The sequence below is a fragment of the Lepisosteus oculatus genome, chromosome 7 (assembly GCF_040954835.1).
Source record: "Lepisosteus oculatus isolate fLepOcu1 chromosome 7, fLepOcu1.hap2, whole genome shotgun sequence".
Taxonomy (NCBI): domain Eukaryota; kingdom Metazoa; phylum Chordata; class Actinopteri; order Semionotiformes; family Lepisosteidae; genus Lepisosteus; species Lepisosteus oculatus.
In genome coordinates this window covers 32,161,630-32,169,048 of record NC_090702.1, presented here as the reverse complement: position 1 = coordinate 32,169,048, position 7,419 = coordinate 32,161,630, and the positions used below count along the sequence as shown (strand labels likewise).

Genomic DNA, 7,419 nt, shown 5'->3' with positions numbered 1-7,419 from the left:
TAGTTTGAATATTGATGGTGCTGGAATTAATTTTGTCTTTTCTAGGCATGATTATTCGTACACATAGTGCTCACTGGTGTATTCAAACATGATCTACCAAACAACAGAATGTTCTCAGCTGCTTTGAGCTTAATTGAAGCTACAGTCTTCTTCTTCTTCGCATTTTCCCACTTACTGTATGTGGGGTCTGCTTGTTTGCACAGATTTTTCCACTTCGTACGGTCTGCAGCATCTCAGCAGGTGACTTTTGCGAGGCTCATGTCGTCTTTCAGCTGATCCAGCCAGCGCGTAAATGGTCGTCCATGGGGCCGGCGGCCTTCCACATTCAATTCGAGGGCGGTCTTTGCCATTGATGTGTCATTGCTGCGGAGCACATGTCCATATCATCGCTGGCACGATTCCCTCATTTACTCAGTGATTGGGGCGACTCTGAGTGTTTTTCACACCCCTTCATTCATGACATGGTCTAGTCTTGTCAAGCCGAGGATCCATCGCAGCATCTTCATTGGCCAGTATTCAGTTCCATATAGGGCCACTGGTCTGACCACTGAGCGGTAGACTTTGGATTTTAGGCAAAAAGGGATCTTCATCGCATAGTACTCCAGTGACTTGCCGCCATTTCATCCAAGTGGCGCTGACTCGCGTCCTGGCGTCTTGGAGGGTAGTGCAGTCGGAGTTGACACATGAGCCTAGGTACTTGAACTGTGTCACTTTGTTCAGTTGGACCCCACCAGCTGCGATTGTGCCATCGGTTTGATCACCACATTCCAGGTACTCCGTCTTCTTGATGTTCAATTTCATCCCGAATCGTTCAAGGTGTGTCTTCCACTCCTGTACATGTTGTTCGAGGCCGTGTCGCGTTTAACTTGCTATCATAACATCGTCAGCATACAATATCATCCATGGATGCCTTGTTTGGATATATTTGGTCACTGTATCCATGCAAAGTATGAATAACAGAGGAGACAAGGCTGAGCCTTGGTGGACGCCAACATTGATCGGGAAGGTGTCTGAGGTTCCAGCTGCGCAACGTACTGAGCTAGTGGCCTTTTGGTAAAGGAGCTTTGTCCAGCTGACATACAGATGCAGCCATTCAAAATGCGCGGGCGATACCGCATTATTTTCCGGTACGCTGTACGCAGTCTACCGCGAGTTACCGTAAATTCTCCTATAATACGACAAGCAAAATAATAGTATCCGGAATTTCCGCAAGGTGGAGCTAATAAAGCTCAACCTCTCATGTTTGAGCTGTCGCCATCAAAGTCTTTAATGAAGATATTACTAATAGTATTAATAATGAATGACCTTGGACAAGCTGTAAACTCAAAGTATTGCCCTGGTCCACATTCTTTTTTTCATTGACCGTCTTTGTAAAAGTAACACCACAGCATTTAGCAATCACGCATTTGTTTCCAATCGTGCAAAGTATAGTAATTTTTGAGAATCGATTCACCATGCCTTTCACATGCTCATAAAAGAGATTGATTTAGGAACATAAACATATTACCGTATGCAAACTGTACTGTATACAGTATGTATATGTATATTTAATGTCTTAACTGTGCCCGTTTAAGTATTGAATATTTATATGGAATTTTACCACTGAAGGGAAATCTTAGTGCTTGAGCATAAAAAGAATAGGAGCATACTGCAACGCGTGTGAAGGCCATAAACTATATTAATTTTGGAACTTAAACATACAGTATATGGCTGGTCTCGGTACTTTAAAGAAAACATACACACCAGTATTCCATTTCTCCCTAAACATTTTAAGCATCGAAGTCTTTAACTAACGTGATACCGGAGTCAACAAGCATACTTTTAGAATTTGATTAAAAGGGATTATAATATGGAATCGCGTATCTCAAGAAATTAATAACAATATAATTATATTCATGTTGCAAAAAAACTGCAACGGACATAAAAACTCCCTTGCTTTTAACAGAGCGTTCAATAATTTCTAACTATGAAAATTATTTAAACTGCGACACTTATCATTCAACCAGAGCTTGAAATATCACAAGGATCCTCTAGAGCACAGCAAAGACTGTATTAAAAGAATCGCGTATCTCAAGAAATTAATAAGATATAATTATATTTGTGTACTGCGACAGGGCTGTGTAGGGCTGTTTCACCTCTGTCTTCATGTGACTCTATTCAAAAGCCATTTAGCAAAGAGGGGATGAGAAGAGTGACAAACTAGTATACAGTACAGTACTTCAAATCTTTTTTTCTGAACCGGGGAAAATCTGATCATGTTTCTCTATAACAATAATAAAAAACACTGCCACACCCGGACTGTTAAACCAACGCATTAGCACGTCAAAGCCCATTGAGGAGCCGGGTGCAATAACTGTTTTGTCCCTTGATTTACTGATCTGCATTAATTACAGAAATCGAGTTCCTGCTCTTTGCAGACGAACTGGTCCTGCTGTCGCCCACAGAACAGAGGCTGCCGCAGAACCTGGCGCTGCTGGAGCAGCACTGTCAGACCTGAGCACTGACAGTCAATCTGGACAAGACCAGAGTTATGGTTTTCCAGAAAAAAAGCCAGACCCCCATTAGTCTTCCTGAGATCGTCGGATTATGAACGAATAAAAGCATCTTATTAAAAATGTGTTTGCTTTTGTCTGGGTATTTACTTTGTAATCTGTGGTTTACATCTACCGTATTGTTTTGAGATGCCACTTTTAAAGGTGATATGTAAAATAAAGTTTTTTATTTTATTATCATGTACCGCGGTACCGTGCGTCATTGTGCGTCACAATGCGGGACGCTGTAGCCAATTACCTCCAGTACGTGTGTGTACTGCGCACTTTGAATGGCTGCATCTGTAGGCTTCAGGGACGTGGTGCTGTTGCAGCGCCAGCCAGATGAGATCGTGCGGTACCCTGTCGAATGCCTTTTCCAGGTCGAGAGTGCCATGTGGATCGTTTTCCTCTTCTTGTGGTACCTTTCCATCAGTAGGCAGGCTGCGTGCATAGCGTCTCCCAGTGTATTTCAGAAAAAATAAACCAAAATACTGATGCTCACCTTTAAGGGCTTCAATGTTTTGTTTCCTGTCTACATCACTGAACTTTCTATACACCCAAACGTTGTTTGTGCTGTTTGGACTCTGGCCTTACTTCAGTTCCCAAAATGAAGATCAAGACATTGGGGAACCATGCTTTCTGTACTTTTGCTACAAGACTATGGATTGATCTCTTTGCCCCTGTTCCATCTAGCAAGGCAGTCAGCAATTTCAACTCTTGCTTTTAATACTGTTTAATTTCCGTCATTAATTTGTGTATGCTTTTCCCTTATACTTTATTTTACTGTGACTTCAGGTGATGTATCAGGAAAGAAGCTACGGCATATATGATTGTTATTTAGTATACAACCAAGAGCTTTATATCAGAACACAAGGACATATGAAAGGTTATGAAAGAGAGGAGGCCATTTGACCCATCTGGGCCGTTTGATATATACTGTAGTATCTAACTGTCATAGTAGGTCTCATCCTAATATGATCTATTCAGGACTCTAAAGGTTCAGATCCTTCATTTGTCAGTATAGGATATCCCTTAAGCCTCGCAAGTGGTTGCTCCTTTTTGGACTAACTCCAGAGAAGCAATATATTTTTTGTAACTTGATCTCCAAAATTGTACACAACATTCTAAATGAAGTCGAGCCAGTGCATTGTACCATTATTGTTTGACTTGAATTCTTCACTTTTCTCTCCATAACCTAACATTTTGTTTGCCTTGTTATTGCCATCCACCATTGTCTCGAAGATATACAGAAAACAAGATATGCCAACATTTAACAGCTATGTCTTTAATAAACAGCTCAGTGTTTCCCATGTTGTATGCTTATTTGGAGACATAAAGCATGTGCTTTAATCAAGACAAAGTATTTAGAAAGGAAGTGAAACTTTATCATTTAATCATACACAAAGCGTAGTTTAGTCAAGGTGAGTCCAGCTTTAACAGCAGCCAAAAGAACCTACTGTATATCCATTACATATGTGAGTTTAACACTACAGAAATGTAACATTGCTTCACCAGCTTTTTGCAAACATGTAATTTACATTTTTGTATTCTTTAGTACAATGTACTGTATGTCTGAGGTTTTTCTTACAAATGCAAATCCGGACATTTCCTTCTAATTTGTCCTTCTCCTTCTACTGCTGGTTGGAAAATTGTTGTAATGGATTTTTCCCAAGGTTTGTTTTCTTGGGATGTTATGATTAGTACATTGTTATAAACCATTACAGTACTTGCCATGAATATTGCACCATTCCAAGTAGAAGAATACAAGGATCTACATATTCCAATGCCCTCAGGGCCATTTGGAAACTCAGATTTTTTTTGTAATGACTGCAGTGTTACTGTTAATTTATATATATGTACATTTTTATTATTTTATTGTTTATGTATTCTACAGCTGACAAAAAGTTTTGGAAAAAAAATGGTTAATGTAATGAGAAACTATGAATACATTTTATGTGAGAAATTTCCTTGTTATGTCTGCTCAGACTCTTATTTAAGGCCAGACTAATCTGTATGAGCACAAAATTACCTAGAACTTTCTCAAGGGAAACCTGCCCCAGTTCAGCAGTAGTAAAATGACATCTTTATCCTTCATTTATAGGGCATCAATATGAGACAACTTACTTCAGGAAAAAAATAAATAAAAATTTGTCAACTTTGGCATGAAATATTCATCAAAACTCTCTTTTCAAGTGATTTTCATTTCAACAGTACTCTGTCCAAGTAATCCCCAGTATGCAGCCTTTTTATATATCCTTCACTTTCAGTTTTTCTCATCTTAACCATAAAAGCAAACTGCTATCCAAGTCCCTTGCAAATGCTGTTCAATATTTTTTCTTCAATACTTCTGTGACTCTTTTCTATTCAACCTAAGCATTAAGCTTTGCAGCTCTTAGTTACAGTCTTGCATACCAAACTCTAATGAATTTTCATTTCTATTTCTAAGATAGATTGAAACAGCTGAACCTCATAATCAGGAATGAGAACTTTAACTACTTTACCCATTAACTTACAAATATATTTTATCATACTTCATTTAGTACTTTCATTATATGCCCTTTAACAGCACTGTTAGGTTAGGAGACTATTAAGAACTCCTATTTCAACACTGCAGCTACGTATTGTAAGTATTGTTGCTGAAAACTCTATTTTTTAGATAAAATGACCTGAAATCAATAAAAGTGTTAAGGAAAAGAAAAAACTAATTTCTGCACATATCTATTTCTCAAAACAGAAGACCTGGAGAAGGTTCTTTAGGGGCATGGATCATATTAACAAAATTCTTTGGTTGCTGAATCAGTAGAACATTTAAAAAAAAATACTAAATTAATGTATAAGATCCCCATTAAGCATCATGGCATAAAATGCACTACTGTTATTCATGCATTTTATTTTCATAATTATATGCCTTTTTAAAATCATTTTCTGAACACTCTAAGGAACTCCTGGACTGGTATAATAGTATCGGGAGTAGTCAGTAAAATCTAAGTTGATAAAATTTAGCTTAAAAAGTTCTAACTTTGTTGATAGAGTGCTCAGTTGGTAGCGATTCAGCTGGTTAAAATAATCCAAAAGTCTTCCTCAGTCACACAAGCGTACTCTTAATAATTTTAGATCAGAGAACTCCAATCTTGGAGTTTAACATTGACTTATCACTTTCCATTTGTTTAGCAATAAATGTTTCTCAGAAGCCAGCATTAATAGAATTTCATTGTCCCGATGACAAAGCTCACTTAGTGCAGTTAAAAAAACCATGGCTTTGTGAGGCACCTGACATGACATTAACCACACACTAGGGAAACCATTCCAAGAAATGAAATGTCTATGGGTAGAAATTCACTCAAGCTTTCTGTTAAGCACTGAAATGTAGCAGGTTCGCCTATATAAGCTCAAGGATCACTTCTCATCCTGTATTGTGCTGCAATTACAGTGAAAATAATGTAGCTTACAAGTCAGGTAGTATGATATATCCTCTTTCCACTAAAGATGAACATAACTTATGGCAACAAACGAAAATGTGGGTATAATACAAAATATACATTATAGCTTAAAACTTTGTGTAAAAATTATACTTTATCTAATCTTCTTCTTCTTCTTTTTCACAGCCTTAGTCCCAGACTGTCCTGGGGTCAGCTGCTTTAGTTGCTCTTCTCCACTTGTCTCTGTCGAGCACATCTTCCTCACTCACTTCACATACCTCCAGATCTTTTCTCACACAATCTATCAATCTCTTTCTAGGCCTGCCTCTTCTTCTGTTACCTTCCACCTCAAATTCCATTACCCTCTTTGTTACTTCCTCAACGTCCCTCCTCATGATATGTCCATACCACCGTAACCTTGCCACTCGCATCTTCTCAACCACATCCATCACCCTACATCGTCTACGGATTTCTTCATTTCTGCTTATCCTTCATTGAAATCTCAACATCCTCATTTCAGTTCTTCTCATCAAGTTCTCTTCCCTCTTTCCAACTGCCAAGCAGTCAGCTCCATACAGTAGTACAAGTCTAATCACAATCTTGTACATTTTGCACTTTAACTTTCTAGGAATTTTCCTGTCACAGATTATTCCAGTTATTTCTCTCCACTTGTTCCATCCAGCTTTCACTCTTTGTTTTACTGCCTCCAGTGTTTCTCCTCCCTTTGCCAGTTTTGATCCAAGGTATTTAAAGCCATCAACTTGTTTCAGTTTTCCTCCATTTGTCTCCTCAACATTGGTCATAGTATCTCCTCTTCTCTCAATTACCATTATTTCAGATTTTTCTGCATTCATTTTCAGTCCACCCTTTTCCAGACTCCTCTGCCATTTGAACACTTTCTCCTGTAGTTCTACTTCTGAATCTGCCATCAGTGCCACATCATCAGCAAAGATGAGTTCCCAAGGTACTTCTGTTCTTACGTCCTCTGTCAGTGTGTCAATAATGTTTATGAAAAGGAAAGGACTTAGTGCAGATCCTTGGTGTACTCCAACTGTGATTTCAAACTCTTTTGTCTCTCCCGGTTGTGTTATCATCTTCGTAGTTGCATCTCTATAGGTTGCGTGAACTAACTTTACCATGCTTTCTGGTACTCCTTTCTTCCTCAGGCACCAATACACCACCTCTCTGGGCACACGGTCACATGCCTTTTCCAAGTCCAGAAAGGCCACATACAGCTTTTTCCCTTTCTCTAGTGTCTTCTCCTGTAACTGTCTCATCACAAAAATGGCATCTGTTGTGCTTTTCCCCACTGAGAATCCAAATAAATTATACTTTATCTAATGCAGTTTTATATTGATATGCGACAATGTCATCAGTTGTTAAACAACCCAGTAGAAATCCACAATGCATAAAGCCCATGTAAGCGCATGTACAGTAGCAATACCATTGCAGACTTTTAAATGTGCAGG

General features: G+C 38.7%; 1 pseudogene; it reads right to left on the bottom strand.

Moving 5' to 3' along the window:
* Window positions 1-233: 233 nt before the first annotated feature.
* Window positions 234-7,227, bottom strand: LOC138240846 (uncharacterized; annotated as a pseudogene).
* Window positions 7,228-7,419: the final 192 nt, after the last annotated feature.